General features: G+C 44.7%; 1 long non-coding RNA gene across 1 annotated transcript; it reads right to left on the bottom strand.

The window, feature by feature from the left end:
- Nucleotides 1-7,683: 7,683 nt before the first annotated feature.
- LOC115550247 (uncharacterized) lies at nt 7,684-13,033 on the bottom strand. The gene is made up of 2 exons (XR_003977873.1): nt 12,867-13,033; nt 7,684-8,225 (listed from the first exon to the last, which is right to left on the bottom strand). It is a non-coding gene; the product is annotated as an uncharacterized LOC115550247 (long non-coding RNA).
- Nucleotides 13,034-15,819: the final 2,786 nt, after the last annotated feature.

Raw genomic sequence — 15,819 nt, 5'->3', positions numbered from 1 at the left:
TGGTCTACTCTCCAAGGCTGCCCGCTACTGCTGTCTGTTCCAAACACTCTCCTGTGCTCTACTCCCACTCAGGCTCTGAACAGACCCTCCTGCACCACCAGACACCAACTCCTCGTTGGTGAATACACTATGATATAGAGATATGATCCATACATACACACACACACCCGTACCAATAATGGCATTTTGATAAAAGGAGAGAGATCATAATCAACAGCTGCCATTTCTGTCAACGACCGGGAATATGAATGAACATGATGATAAATTAGATAAGGCGTTAAGCATTAAACATCATGTTCTCGTCAATGACTAGATGTAATTAAGAAGACCATGACAGAGAAGGTGGGTGACCAACGTCCTGACGGGGACTGTCCCATCACAGCCGCGCTGGGTGAGGCCGTGGCTGAGTCAGAACCCTGTTGGGAAAAGACCATCACACTCGTCTTATGACTCATCGACAGCGGCCCTGTCTCATCCACTGCCTCTCCTCCCCCTGTCTCCTCCACCCTATCTCATCCACTGCTTCTCCTCCCCCTGTCTCCTCCACCCTATCTCCTCCACCCTGTCTCATCCACCGCCTCTCCTCCCCCTGTCTCATCCACTGCCTCTCCTCCCCCTGTCTCCTCCACCCTGTCTCATCCACCGCCTCGCCTCCCCCTATCTCCTCCACCCTCTCTCCTCCACCCTGTCTCCTCTGTCTCCTCCACCCTCTCTCCTCCACCCTGTCCACTGTGATTTCAGCGAGCAGGGTTTCCTGCACCCGCCTCGCTCCCTGTAATCGACGGCCCGGCTCTGCCGTGCATTAGTGTGCCACAGGATGTGTCCATCTTGACATGCATTTACCCTCTCGGTGCGGATCCTGTCCGTCCCACGCTACGGCTGCAGCACACCCATTACTATGACGACCGTATGCCCAATCAGCTGCTAAACGCCCATCCACTGACACGGGACAAGGCTTGAAGAGCTCCCCTGACCTTTGTCAAGTACGCGTTTGGCTTCATCAACGCCAACGGGTGACACAGGCACAGATGCTGTTATTCACAGGGATTTAGCTGCTGCTGAAGATATCATCGGTAAATGCATTGCAATCATTAATGAACAAATCTTCGTCTACTGTGGTGGGATCTCAGAGCAGGAGGAGGTCACACAGGCTTCTCTGTATTAATATTCAAATTAGCAGAACGTCTAAATGGGGGGGGGGATCAAATCTGGGGACAGTCAAGGTCCAACCGGTCTGGGAGGAAGGTAGGCTGGCCAGCCTGACGCTGGGAATGCGGGCGATAGCTTCGGTCTCCACGGCGCAGCACCATTCTCAAGACCTGTGTGTGCGTATCCAATCAACGATGATTTCCTATCAACACACATCATGACATTTATCTGAATATGATTCAACTAGAGAGTTTGCAATCCACCATCAGCTGAAGCAGCAGAAGCACTGAGCATGGCCCTAAAAGTTGCCAATCTCGACAGCCAATTACCCTGGCTATGGAGGGAATCTCTCATTCCCAACAGAGGCAGGCGTCTGTTTGTACAGGGATGATGTATGGAGGGAGGAGGATGGAGGGTACATTGTCCCATTGGTAAACAGAACACATCCCCGCCTCGGCGCTAGTCTGGATAAGTTATGCCGCTCCACATTCAGACATTTAAACTCATGTGCTATTCAATCCCTCTTGGCACGCGTGGGATCAATGGGGAGATGGAGTTGATACCAAATGATTGCCTGCTTTGATTACGTTAGGAACTCATTCAGGTAATTGGAAGGGCTTCGAGGAAGGGAAGATTAGCCGTCTTATCTTAAGGTAATTCAGAATGTGATTTAGAAATGTGTTGAATTATAACTCTCTGCTTTGGTTCCCTGCAGTCTGAAACAGTATATCAAGATCCCTTCTGATGGCATTAAAATAAATTAAAAGTGAGCGTGATTGTAACTGATTGTAACCATGCCTTAGGGAACAGAAGGCATAAGTATGGTTATTCTTTAATAATTGTAAAAGTAACAAATGTAAAAGCTTATCCGAAAAACGATAATGCTTCATTATATTGACAAAGACACCTATAAGCCAAAGTTTTGCGAGACAAACCCACTGCAGCCTCTCGTCCACAGAGGGGCAGCAGTCCAATAGTCTGTTCAGCCCATGGCTGCCTCCACTACCTGGTTTCCCCCACAGTCTGCAATGCACATGGCTGCCTTTACTCCCTGGTTCCCCCCAAAAGTTGGACGTGTTAATGATAACAACCGCAGGGTTTCACCCAACGTGATTACAGCTCCCACTCCTCCAGAGACTCTTCCATTAAAACAACACATGGCCGATCAATGTTTATGGCACCCCATAAAACAAAAGAAAACCGCCAAGCAAGACACCGAAGCCCGATTAATCCATAAAATCTCACCATAATCAGCAAGATTCAATCTTGCCTTTAACAACAAACTGTACCTTCAACCACCCAGAATGTAATATAAAAGAGAAAGAACACATTTTGACCGGATGAATACAAATGGAGCAGACGGTTGTGTGAACAAAAGGCAAACAGTGAGGCGTAACAGCAGACAGTGAATAGTGAATGGTGATACGAGGAAGGGCAAAGAAACTATAGATTATTCATGCCTATTCCCACAGTGCAAACAGCAGCACTTTGATGGCTAGCGCCCGCAGCCCTTCTTCCTGCTCAATACCAACAATCCAAGGGAACGCGTCCCATGCTGTTCCTCGTAGCCGCCGCCGTGATTGGCTCCCCCACAACGGCAGGCAGAGCCAGCGGCTTCTACAACCGCGCCGGATAATATGCTGTGTGGTCTGGGGGGTGATGCCGAACACAGGCGGAGAGAAAGAGCTCAAGCTAACAGTTAGCGTCGGCTATGTCTGTAAGCTGTTCCCTATCGTCATTCCTCCCGCCAAAAACAACAAGAAGGTCATCAAGATGTCTGCTCTATCATGTCACGTACGGCCATCAGTATCTGGCATCTTCTGGATTTCATTTGAATAAAACCAGTTCCATACAAACAAACAACATCACAAAAAGCAGAATTTGTCTGTAGAATGTGTGATCATACGATGATGAATAAATGATCAGTCTGAGGCAATATTTCAGGGTTACACTCTGACTAGTCCGCCAAAAGCCCTCACCTATCAATGAACCCTTTTTTTTTTTCATATTTAAAGGGTTCTCGTCTATATTCCAGGTGGTTAAGCTGAAGAAACACCCTTGGGACTAAACGCCGGACACCTCAGGTGACCGGTGTATGGAGTCTGAATCACAGATGAACAACTGGTTGCTGCTGTGACTCCAACACCTGAGGCTCATTCCTCGCCCCTTCCTATGCAGGTATAACAGAGACTGGCGTCATCTCATCGGTAACACCATGGCAACAGTTAGAATCCCGCCCACCCATCGACCGGACCCCCCCTCTCGCTGAGCGGGCTTTGTTGCAGAGAGGGAAAACACACAGAAACAACACTAAAACAACAACTCGAACAAAGGGGCTTGATTCAGAGGTGCCCTGTGTCGCCACTCGCTCCCCGCCTAAGTATTCTGCGTACATCGGCTCCAATCATTCCGTCCACTCGCTGGCGCTGCCATTAAAGCTCATGGGTAATTAGCCTGTCACTTAACAGGCAGGCGTCAGCCCGGCCCACGCACCTCCATTATCCCCGACACCGGCTCTTCCACCGGGCCGACCAGCCCGCTTCAGAGACACACACACTGCTGCCGGTGTCAGTGGTGTTACTGAAGCATGGAGAACAAAGATCCAGGGTGGATTTGCATTCTGATAGCAGCCGGTCATGTGCAACAATTGATTTTTTTCTCTTCTTCTTTATCTGTCTGCCTGTCTCTCTCTATCTGTCCCTCCCTCCCTACCTCTATTTCTATCTCTATCTATCCCTCACTCCCTCCCCCCTTCCTCTATCTATCCCTCTCTCCCTCTCTCTCTCGATTCCTCACTTAATAGCTTGCACTTATACGCACAATTGATCCCAACAGCAAAATGGCACCAGACATTTATACAGAATAAAGAATAGCATTTTTGTGCGCTTTGAAAGCTGTAGTTAGTAAAAAAAAGTGTTGTAATTAGCTGTCCTTTCTTACAGCACAGCATGAAGTTAGTCGACCACACGAATATCCTTCTAGATCAATATCGCTATTTCCTGTTTACATATTTCCATGGCACAACCTTATAGGCAACCAACCAACCGCGTGCCTGTATGTGTGATGGCCTTGCCATACAACACATACGACCCACATCTCTTTCTAAACCATCCATCTTATCTGTCAATGCCTTACATGTTCAGCAAACGTAGTATATTCTAGTTATATTCTCAATATTGGCTTGTATGTGTTTATTTTGTACTTTTGCAGACGGGTATTTTTCCAGATAGACTAAACACACCACAGCATCACTCTGACTTATGACCCCTTCCTCTCCTGAGAGGGTGCCCTTCGTTCTTCCTAATGGACCAGTATAACTTGAGCACCACCCACCAACCTGAACCTATTTGAAGGTCTCCCTCTCTCTGGGCCTACACATCCTGCTGCTCGCCTGAGACCCCCCTCCCAGGAGGGTGGGCAGCGTGTGGGCTGCCGGGTGCTGCGGGTGACCCCTGACTCCTCTCCATTATTCATTCATTCTTCCTGCACATACAAACAATTACTGCAGAGACAAAACCACAGCAACCTCTGCAATATTGGAGGAGCAACTCCGGTTACAATTATTACAATTATTTGGCTCCATTCGGGAATAAATAATGCTTTTTTTCTACTGAAATCAATATGGAATAGAAGCAGTTCTCCGCTCAGTGAAATTTTAAACATTGCAAACGTGCAAAAATTTATGTGGCATTCAGTCCAATGCTTAAAATATATCTGTCGCATTCAGTAGGCCAAATAAATGCTGTGGTAAAGTGTGTAAAGTATGAACAAGTGTTTCTTTCTGTTCAATAGATAGAACTTTATCAATCCCCTGTAGGAGAAATTTGTTATGTTTGTCCCTATAAAACAATAATGGTAATAAAAAAAAACACAATTTTTTTTACTTCTGGTTACCCTACGTACGGGGAACCCATTTGATTCCTACCTGTTCCACTGTTAAATAGCGGCGCAAATTGGTGGGCGCTATAGGCCTACTGGTAATTTCTCTGAGTGAGAAATACGAAGTGTGGTGTGTGAGTGTGAGCATGGGTTGAATTGCGTGCGTCTCAGTCTGAATGCGTGAGACTGAGACTTGAGAGCCGTGCAGACATGTTCCCGGGAAGGGGGACGGAGGACATCCGTACATTATGCCTTAGCTAATCAATGGCCATTGCGATATATCAGATGCATCACTAAATGAACCAAAATAAAACAAGAAGCCCAGTGCCTCTTTACTGGGAGGTTTCAAACTAGCCACCTGCTTCCTGCCGTCTGGCCTGCTGACACCAACCTGCCTTTAATCTTACGAACAAATGCACGGCTGTGTGTAGGAGTCACCGGGGATCACTGTCAAACCCCGTCCCATCTCACAGGAGCGTACAAAGGCATCTTTGTCCTGTCCTCATTCCATACGTACAATATGCCATTGAGATCGCTTACTATATCATCCTTGCTTAAACACCCTTCAATATGGCTTCGATGCAGAGCTCGTAGGTGGTGGGATTAAACACACAAAAAAATGACATTTTGTGTCACTGATACTGCTAACTTTCAGCTATAGGTAGTAACAAAGCCAAATGGTACACGCCACCTAGGTGACTTTCGTTGGGAAATCTACTTTAGATCACACTTAAGGAAATGTCTACCATCCGCGTTAAATTCAAACCAAACGTACTCCGCACAAACGTATTCCACATAAACAAAAAAAATGGCGGACTCTTTCTTGAATAAAACATAATTTAGCTGGAAGGAGTTGCATCAAGAAGAGATGGATTAAACAATTAAACTAGTATCACTTCATGGGCACTTGACAACCTGATTCAAATATGGGGGTCAAAGTTGAAAGGCTAAAGGTTTCAGAAGGAGGACAGGACACAGACGTCTCTCCGTTAGGTGCGATAGGTTCCCCATCGCAGGGCGTCCCAGGACGGCGGGGCTGGTAAAGGAGGCTGGAGATGTCAGCCTGCATTAACCTCCGGGCGCTGCACCCATCCTGCGGTGCCGGGAAGCCGGCCATTAAATGTGCAGCCGTTCTGCAGCGTTCTGGCCCTGTGTCTGGGGGGGAGGGGCCACACTTAGGTTCAGGTTTCTGATCCCCCAAATTGATAAAGAGATGACCGGAAATAATATGGAAGTGGGAGGCTACCTTTTATAAGAGGGTTTCTGGGGATTCCAGTTGTATAAGAAATAGGTTAAGGTTTTGGAGACTTAAGTAAGACTGTTGGGTCTAAAGAGCGGTCATGAAATATTTACAACATACAAGATACAAGCTTCTAACACGAAAACACACATTTTCCTGCTTCTTCGTTGCATCGTCAGCAGACTCAGTCGAACGTCTAACAATTTGGTTTGTGTGTTTTGACCAAATTGTTGATACAATAGAAATTAGAAATTCTGGTGATGAATAAAATATATATACTAAAACATAAACTCAAAGCTTTTTTTTTTTGTTTGTTTTTTTTGTAATCAAATGCATTTCCCATATGGTGCTACAAAATCATGAATGATTTAATATGAATCTAGATTCTTACTTTTCATCCAAAAATAAATTGTACCCTCAAATTTAGCATTTCAATCTGTCCAGCCCTCCACCACGGACCCCCGGCTGGGTCTGCGAACCGGAGCAGTGCAAGCTGTGCTACCAACAGGGGCCGTGCTGCTAACATATGCTAATGTAAATCAACAAATGAGTATTCGCTCAGCGTCCCTGGCGCATGTATAAAGTCGTCAGAGCGCAGACAATGAGCCAGTACACCAATACCTCCTGTTCTCTCTCAGGTGCCCTTCCTCCCCCATGTGTATCCCTTTTGTCTCAGGAAGCCCTGGTGTTGTTGGTAGCTTTAGACAGCAGCCCGACTGACTGACTGACTGACTGACTGACTGTTCCCGGTTCCTATGCTACCTCAAAGCCAGTTGTCCGATGAAAAATGTATGACTGTTGCCTTGAGAACCACTCGCATTCCATTTGAAGTGCTGCCGTTCCTCAGATGCTGCCCCCGCGGATGGAGGCAGTGTCTGCAGCCCCCCTTCACCGTTCAGCCGGTTCCCCACAGCGGGGAGGCTAATCAGGGGGAATGGGTTGGGGTCGAAGGGCTGGTTCATAGCTCCTGGTCCTTAGCATTCACTACTTTGTCTGGGATTGTGAGTGCCATACCGGGATATTTAGCGGGATTCTACAGCCACAGAAGACAAACGTGGCTCCCAACGAATGTGTGCTAAATCACACAGTTCTTGCTGATGTATTTTGTTGTGTTTTGAATTTTTCTTCCAATTTAAGTATAAGGTGATACTTCTTGTCAACATGAGGGTAATTTCTACATGACTAAGATATCAACCTTGAGAGAAGGGTTTACAGTTTTCTTTCTCTGGTCAAATGAGTTGCCATATCTTGGGAGAAAGAAAATATCAATGTATCCATAAAACATGATAAATAACACTTGGCTAATGTACGAGCAAATCAAACTATATTCTATATAATAGAAAAACATTGGAAAACCCAATTTCCCAAGACGTCTGAGACCTTTGCATCAAACTTAGATGAATGGGTTCTCTAAAGACAATGCATGTTACATTTATTTTGCAGTAGACTATTGCATTTCATTTGCAACCATGAACTATATTTTCAAATTCCCCAGCGAATATGTATTCCACTAAAATGAGTTCCTCAAAATCTCTGCTGACGTTGATTATTGCCTGACTTCAGACACGAACAGCAGCAGGCATATGCTGTTCTCCTTAAGACATTTAGGAGAGGGCTCGTGGGTGGGGGTTTAGGTTGGCGTTTCCATTCGAGAAAACCAATTAATCATGTCTGAATTTAAATACACAAATTGAGTCGGTAATTCACTCTTAACGCGCTGCTTAACTGACAATCATTACGTCCCAAAAGATTAGCATTTCTCCCTTTTAAAGTGGCCTTGATGTTTCCAACGGTTGAAGTAAGTGTGTGTGCAGTCCTTGTGTTGTCTTTGTGTGAGGGCAGACTGCAGCATACAGGCCGACTCCGACAGCCGCTGTGGCCGACCTTGACGCGCTGATGCCATCAACGCCTCTCCTTCCCTCGGCTGAGCGATAATCTGCTACCTGGTGTGCATGCGCTATGAGAAACACAGAAGCAAACAGAGCAACACACACACACACACACACACACACACACACACACACACACACACACACACACACACACACACACACACACACACACACACACACACACACACACACACACACACACACACGGCAGAATTAGGACGTGTGACACAGTGTTTTTGCACCATTTGAAAGTATTTTAAATGTAAAGTAGGACAAAAGGGAGAATCAACAAGACTCAACCGAATCTCAAAGAGAAGCAGGTGTATTGCTGCTTATTACACAGAAGTAATCAAAACCCCGTTAAATTGCGTTTTTTTGGTTCTAGTTTGGCAATTTATTTAGTATAAAGCTAATTAAAGGTTACATAGAAACCTCTAAGGGATAAGGAGCATGGCACAATGCAAATATACAATGCAATGTTGGCAGGAGCTTCTTGGCATAAAGCCATACCATACTTGAGACAAACACCTCTGTGAAGTGGTTTCATATGTATTCAGCCACTTTGGTTCCTAAGCAACAGCGGATCTCATCATTTGCGCAGTGTTATGCACGCAACAGGCTTTCATGGTTTCCTCGGCATTCTGAGAAAAAGTCAGCCTAGAGTCACGTCCAGCGGTAACCTTCAGCCGAAACAACGGCTGAGCGCTCGGGTGCGTGTCAAACTTTGAATCCAATGATTATTCCAGGACAAAGAGACAGCATCCATCTTGACCCCGAGGCCTTCTGCACCACGGCAGGAATCTACATTCCCCCACACAAAGTCGGTTTCCCAGAGCAAGCCCATTATGACTTCCTTTAAGGATGAGTTTAATCCACGTTGACCTCCAGTTACCTCTTGGTTTGAAGGAGAGAGACTAGGCAAGCCCTGAAATTAAATACCTATAAGAAGCCTATAGATATACATATATTTAGTTTGAGGCGTTTTATTTGGAACTTATTAACACAATGTTGTTATCTAAACTGGCGAACACATGGCAAATTGCGAGGCTAAATTAGTCAACTTTCAGGATACACCTATCCCTTTTTGGTCATGTTTAACCATCAAAATAGTTTGAAGAAAATGTATTCACATGAAACAAATCAATTCAAAATTATAGTGTAAGTGTTCTTCCCCATTTCAAAATGACCACAGCAGGCGGTGTGTGTAGACGTAGGCATCGTGACTCACAAAGCCAATAATCTCTAAAGTCCATTCCCATCAGTAAAATGACCTTGAATGTTAAAAGGCAAATCAATACAAAACAATCAAATCAGTAAATACTGAAAGTCACAGGTCTACAAAAATATGTTGTCTTGTTTACATCGTGTTTGGATTCCGGTAAAAGGTTACCAAAAAAACATTCACTGAAAAAACGGAAATGAAAAATGAAGGAAAATACACCATAAGACTGTAAGAAGAACCTGGATACACACACGAGACCATTTCTAGTTAGCACGGCACGCCATAAGCCCAGGCACGTGCTCCCTTTGTGCTGGTCTCAGGAAGACCTCTGTGCACGTGAGGACGGATAACAACAGCGTGAAGAACGTCTCCCCGGACCCCAGACTGGTCAATAATTCATCCTCGGCTCGAAATTGTTTAACCAGAAGCAAAAAATACAGTGGACTGAAAAATATGGGAAGGTGCGTGTGTGTGTGTGTGTTTTGTGTGTGTGTGTGTGTCTCTATGCGTGTGTGTGTTTGTGTGCGTTTGTGTGTGTGTGTGTGTGTGTGTGTGTGTGTGTGTGTGTGTGTGTGTGTGTGTGTGTGTGTGTGTGTGTGTGTGTGTGTGTGTATGTGTGTGTGTGTGTGTGTGTCTCTATGCGTGTGTGTGTTTGTGTGCGTTTTTGTGTGTGTGTGTGTGTGTGTGTGTGTGTGTGTGTATGTGTGCATGTGTATGTGTGTTGGATTCCGAGGCCTATTTGAGATAGGTTACCTATGACCCAGAGCAATAACACGTCCACAGAGGATCTCATGGATTCTAGCTGTCAATCAATCAGGCCTTGGATACAGAGACAGTACATGCGGAGGAGTGAAGGAAAGAAGCAAACAAGCCTCCTTCTGTCTGTTGGCTATCAGTGTTTAACGTATGTTATTAAAGACAGAAAAGGGTACGCAGGAAGCCTTGTTCAACATCCCAGCAGAGCGCCTCAATAACCTGCAGAGCAAACGCTCATCATTGCAGGACCGCTTGGCCCATTCAGCAGCGATCGTCCACCATGTTCCTAAAAACAACCAGCTTGTGCAGCACTCAGCAACTCAGATAACCTGGATTTAACCCAGGAGTCAGGGGTAACACATCACTGTCCATGCACACATGGACGCTGAGCATTGCTGGTCTGATAGGCATAATCGTCACCATCATCGTTATCATCATCGTCATTATCATCAGCAGCATCAATACTGATGACCACATTATTGAATAGAGATATGGATATGGATCAAGGGGTCATATGTGGTCCTTGAATTGCAGGATTTTTTGTAGTACTCCCTTACCAAACCATTTTTTGAAATACCAATTGAAATACGTAAGCACAGCTTACAAACGTAATGAACCATACACGGTTCAATAAAAACACAAAATCCTATGCATAATGGATTGAATGTCAATGTTAGAACAAAGCATGAGTCCCCCCGCGATGCAGACAAGGTTTCTGTATCAACTACATTCAACAGCCGAAGGCCCTGAATGCATTAGCCAGCAAGAAGAGGACTAGCGATGCAGTTCTTAAAAAGTAGGCTAGTACACTGTTTTAAACACTTTTAAACCAATACGCTGTGTGATCTCCTGAGTAAACAACAAAGAAAAAAACATAAAGATGATCATATAGATTTATTTGGTTTTCCATGTCAGTTATTTTCCCTGATTCTTTAAAACCTTAATAGAGCTCTCAATATATTGAGGACCGAGGCACTCAAAATGTAATACATAAAATACTGATTATAAATTTAATAAATATATAATTGCATAATTATATATAGAAAGGTATTGTTTTAATGTTATATGTAATGATATAAAAAATACTATTAAACATATTTCATAACAATTCAATTCAGCTTTATTTGTATAGCCCTTAATCACCATTACAGTCTCAAAGGGCTTAACAGGCCAAATATGAATGACACCCCCCTTTACCCAAGCCCCCTCAAGGGCAAGAAAAAACTCCTTAGAATAAGCATGGAAGAAATCTTGAGAAGAAACACTTAGTATGGGATCCCTTCTTCCAGGGATAGTCAGGAGTGCAATGGGTGCCATAATTTACATACAAGTAAATACATGCAAATCATATTACTGTACATTGATGATGTGGTGCATGCCTGTTAACCATGAGGAGAGTCCAGGCATCCAGTCCAGTCACCGTAACACGCTAGAACAGACAGAATAGTGAACTAGAACGGAAAAGTGCATAGTGGAAATGTATTCTTCTATTAGTTTAGTAACTTTATTAAGAAAAGCACAAACAAACACGCAGTGGTCTTCACATCGCATCTGTATCGTTTTCCACCCCTAGGTTTCAAACAGAAGAGTAGGCGTGCGTTTTAAGCTTTCCTTGAATAGCTCCACAGAGTCAGCTTCCCTGATCACCGGTGGCAGCCTATTCCACCGGAAGGGGGCTCGATAGGCAAACGCTCTCTGTCCAGACGATTTCTTTTTAACCTTCGGTAGTGAAAGAAGGCCAGCTCCCGAAGACCGGAGGGACCGAGAAGGACTATAAGGAATGATGAGGTCCTTCAGGTAGGATGGAGCTATTCCATGCAAGGCTTTATAGGTTAGCAGTAGAATCTTAAAATCCGATCTGGAAGTTATTGGTAGCCAGTGCAAGGAGGCGAGAATAGGAGTGATGTGATTAAACTTTCTCGTTCTAGTCAGCAGTCTAGCTGCAGCATTCTGTAGAAGCTGTAGACTTCTCGTGGTAGAGTTAGGTAGACCCGAGAACAATGAATTACAATAATCCAGTCTTGATGCTATAAATGCATGAATCGGTGTCTCTGAATCTTCTGCAGATAACATTGGTCCGATTTTTTTTCAATGTTTCTCATATGGAAAAATGCAATTCTAGTTATACTTCTAGCATGTTGGTCAAATGTTGGTACACCTGAGGGTCGAACCAGACACCAAGATTTCTGACAGATGCACTCTGTGGGATGGCGAAGCCATCCAACCACAGTGAGACATTCTGAAATTCTCTCTGGTCCCGTTTTGAGCCGATAACTATCAGCTCTGTCTTCCCAGTGTTAAGCTGCAGGAAGTTCTATGGCATCCAACTCTTCACCGCAGCACGACAGGTTTCAACCGAGTCCCTCGGTTCTACAGGAATAAAGAGTTGGGTGTCATCCGCGTCGCAGTGGAAGCTAATTCCAAAACTGCGGATAACGTCGCAAGGGAAGCATGTAGATTGCAAAAAGCAATGGACCAAGGACCGACCCTTGTGTACACCAAAGCATAGTTTGCCCTGCTTCGATTCTGAACCCTCATGGAGCACAAATTGTGTTCTATCTGTGAGGTAAGATTCAAGCCAGCGAAGAGCCATGCCCCCGAAGCCAACAAAGTGCTATAGACAGCGAAGAAGAATGCTGTGGTCGATCGTGTTGAACGCAGCACTGAGGTCCAGCAACACAAGCATCGAGCTCGCATTTTTATCCAAAGCAAGAAGGATATCATTTACCACTCTTGTCACAGCAGCTTCAGTTGAGTGGAAATTCCTGAATCCCCACTGGAAGGGTATGAAGAGATTGTTCCCCGTCAGATACTCGACGATTTGCTTTGCTACAATCCTTTCCTGTACCTTGGACAGAAAGAGCAGGTTCGATATAGGCCGATAGTTGCTGACTAATTCAGGATCTAGGGCAGGCTTTTTGAGTAGTGGTTTTATCACCGCAGTTACGCAACAATAACTAACAATAACTAACGAAATGGTCTATTACACAATGCAGTATTTCATAATGCAGCCTTTCACCATGATGTGTGTCAGTGTTCCGGAGCTACTGATTGGCTAATCGTATGGAACAAGAGATCATTTGATCAGTAGTTTGTCTTTTATCATGATACTAAATGGCTTGGTAGCAAATGATAAATGGGGTTATAAAAATATGCATAGTTGACATTGGACCAAAACTGACCAAACTGATGTTGACAATCCTGCTACAGAAGTCATTTTAAGACGGGTAGATCATTTAAACAAAGTGGTGTCAACCGCGGTCAGGGACCAAATGGACATTGGCGAGGAGCTAATGAGCAAACTGGATGGAAACCAAGCTTTAGTTCAAGCTGAGCATGATTCAGAGGGCCTTCAGGCCAACACAGTGAGATGTTCTTCTGTAACCACCAGACCACAGCTCACACTCTTGTGCAATCTGTCTCCCGAGGGACCACCAGACTTTTTCTATTATGAAATGTAGCATTATTAAATAGACCACTAGAAATAATGGATTATGAACTTATTGTTTTGTCAAATGTTTCATAATCATGTGGTGCACATATCAGTGCATTACTTTTACACAATTCCTTTTGTGTAAATAATGTATATAATTATATTTGTATACGTTAATTAAACGTATTTCTAATAATTCTAAAATAAATGGACAGCCAAAGAGCAGGACTGTTCTAACGTCAGGATTGATGTGGAATGCCTCCTTTAATACCGCCTCATATTCCTCTGAAGGATAATCATGATGCTCTCACAAAGCATCGCACACAATCACATCACTCTGAAGGCACTTTAGACATGAAAACAGGATAATTGCAGTGCAACATCATAATCAGCAACGACAACAAAGAGCCCTCCCTCTGTAAAGGGCTTCAGGCTCTGCTGAGCAGACCCTCCTTTAAGGGCCTCGTCTAGATACATACTCCCCCTCCCACCCCCTCACTGAGGCACGGACATGATGATACGTTCCTGCACTGATGAAGACCTAACGAGGGCATGAGCAGGAGTGACCCGAGTGGCTGCTGGAGCCCAGGCAGGTGTCGTCTCCCGCCTCCTCCGTGGAGCGGCTCCTCTCTGCCGGGGACTGACTGTCGGCCGTCGGGGAGTCCGGGTGGAGAGGTGAACCGCACATGTGTCTTTGAAGCAGCAGCTTTGAAGTGGACTTGGAGGCGTGTGCAGCGTGTGGGGGAGATAATGCAATGTATTCTGCCCCCCCCCCCCCCCCCCCCCCCCCCCCCGTGGGGGTGAAATATGACCCAGTGTGCCATCTTAACCATACAAGGAATCAATAGCATGATGTCACCTTAAAAGCTAGTGAGGAATATCAAAAGTACAATTACATCTAGGAGGAAAAAATGGCTGTTTCAGTAATGCAACACCGTGACTAATCTTTTCAAGAGTCATTTCTGCGTAGACTAAGATGAGAGACGTAGTCCTCCACCTCAACAACAGCAGAAAGCGACAGGGGGCCTTTCTCCGACGATGTGCTCCTGTCTCCAAACATCACCTCCATCTTTCATCAGAGCACAGTGGAGGAGCGCAGACCGGAGCCTTCACATCCCATAACATCCCACCTGTTTCGGACTGCCTACTCTCTCTTACCTCCATGCTTCCTGCCATTCTGCCCTATGTATTTTAACTTATTATGTTGTCCTTTCTATGTCTATTTTATCACGTTTTTTGTATATTTCATTGTGTGTTTTATTGTGTGTGATGTACAGTGTCCTTGAGTGACCTGAAAGGCGCTTTTCTAAATAAAATGCATTATTATTATTATTATAACACCGGTGGGTCATTCCACCAGGCACGCTTTGAAACATTTCCAATTTAAACCCAAATGCAAATATCAACGCTACACCACAGTCCCACTGGGGATGGGAAGATCTGCAGTACACCTATGAACTAAATATGTATTCATTTATTGAGCGTGTGTTTATGCATGTGTGTGTATATGCCTCTGTGTGTATATATATATATATATATATATATATATATATATATATATATATATATATATATATATATATATATATATATATATTTATATGTATATATACATATATATATATATGTATATATATATATATGTATATATATGCATATAGAAATAGAGAGAGAGAGAGAGAGAGAGAGAGAGAGAGAGAGAGAGAGAGAGAGAGAGAGAGAGAGAGAGAGGGAGAGAGACAGAGAGAGAGAGATGGTGGATAATCCACATTTAATTGGATCTGCTCTAATTAGATTTTCCCTGATCTTTAAGATAACACCAGAACAGTGTGATCTTCTCTTACAGCAGTCAGCGTTTCCATTAACAACTACTCTCTTCGTAAGTGTTAAACAGCATGGCAATCACACGTGTATTATGAGTGTCACACACACGAGAAGGACCTGGTTGGATTGTTGACAAAACCTAATTTATGAGTGCGGGGGTCGAGCCCTGAGTGTTTGGAGAAGTGTTTGGAGAACACGGTGGGTCTTGGTTTGGTCTGCAGGGCAATGGGTGAGAAGCCTTTTGCTGCTGCCACGTACTGCGAGATCACAGCAGGGGCTGGTGGCCGGGGGGGGGGGGGGGGGGGGGGGGGGGGACGGACTTCACCATGTGGGTGTCTCTGGCCACCCAACACCACGTCAACTGGTCAGTTGTGACATTTACAAATCATCTTCGCTGTGTCATCAAAGAAACAAATGGTGCGGT

Source organism: Gadus morhua, chromosome 9 (assembly GCF_902167405.1).
Source record: "Gadus morhua chromosome 9, gadMor3.0, whole genome shotgun sequence".
In the NCBI taxonomy this organism is placed as follows: domain Eukaryota; kingdom Metazoa; phylum Chordata; class Actinopteri; order Gadiformes; family Gadidae; genus Gadus; species Gadus morhua.
The sequence above is the reverse complement of the archived record's forward strand: the minus strand, read 5'-3'. Positions and strand labels throughout refer to the sequence as shown.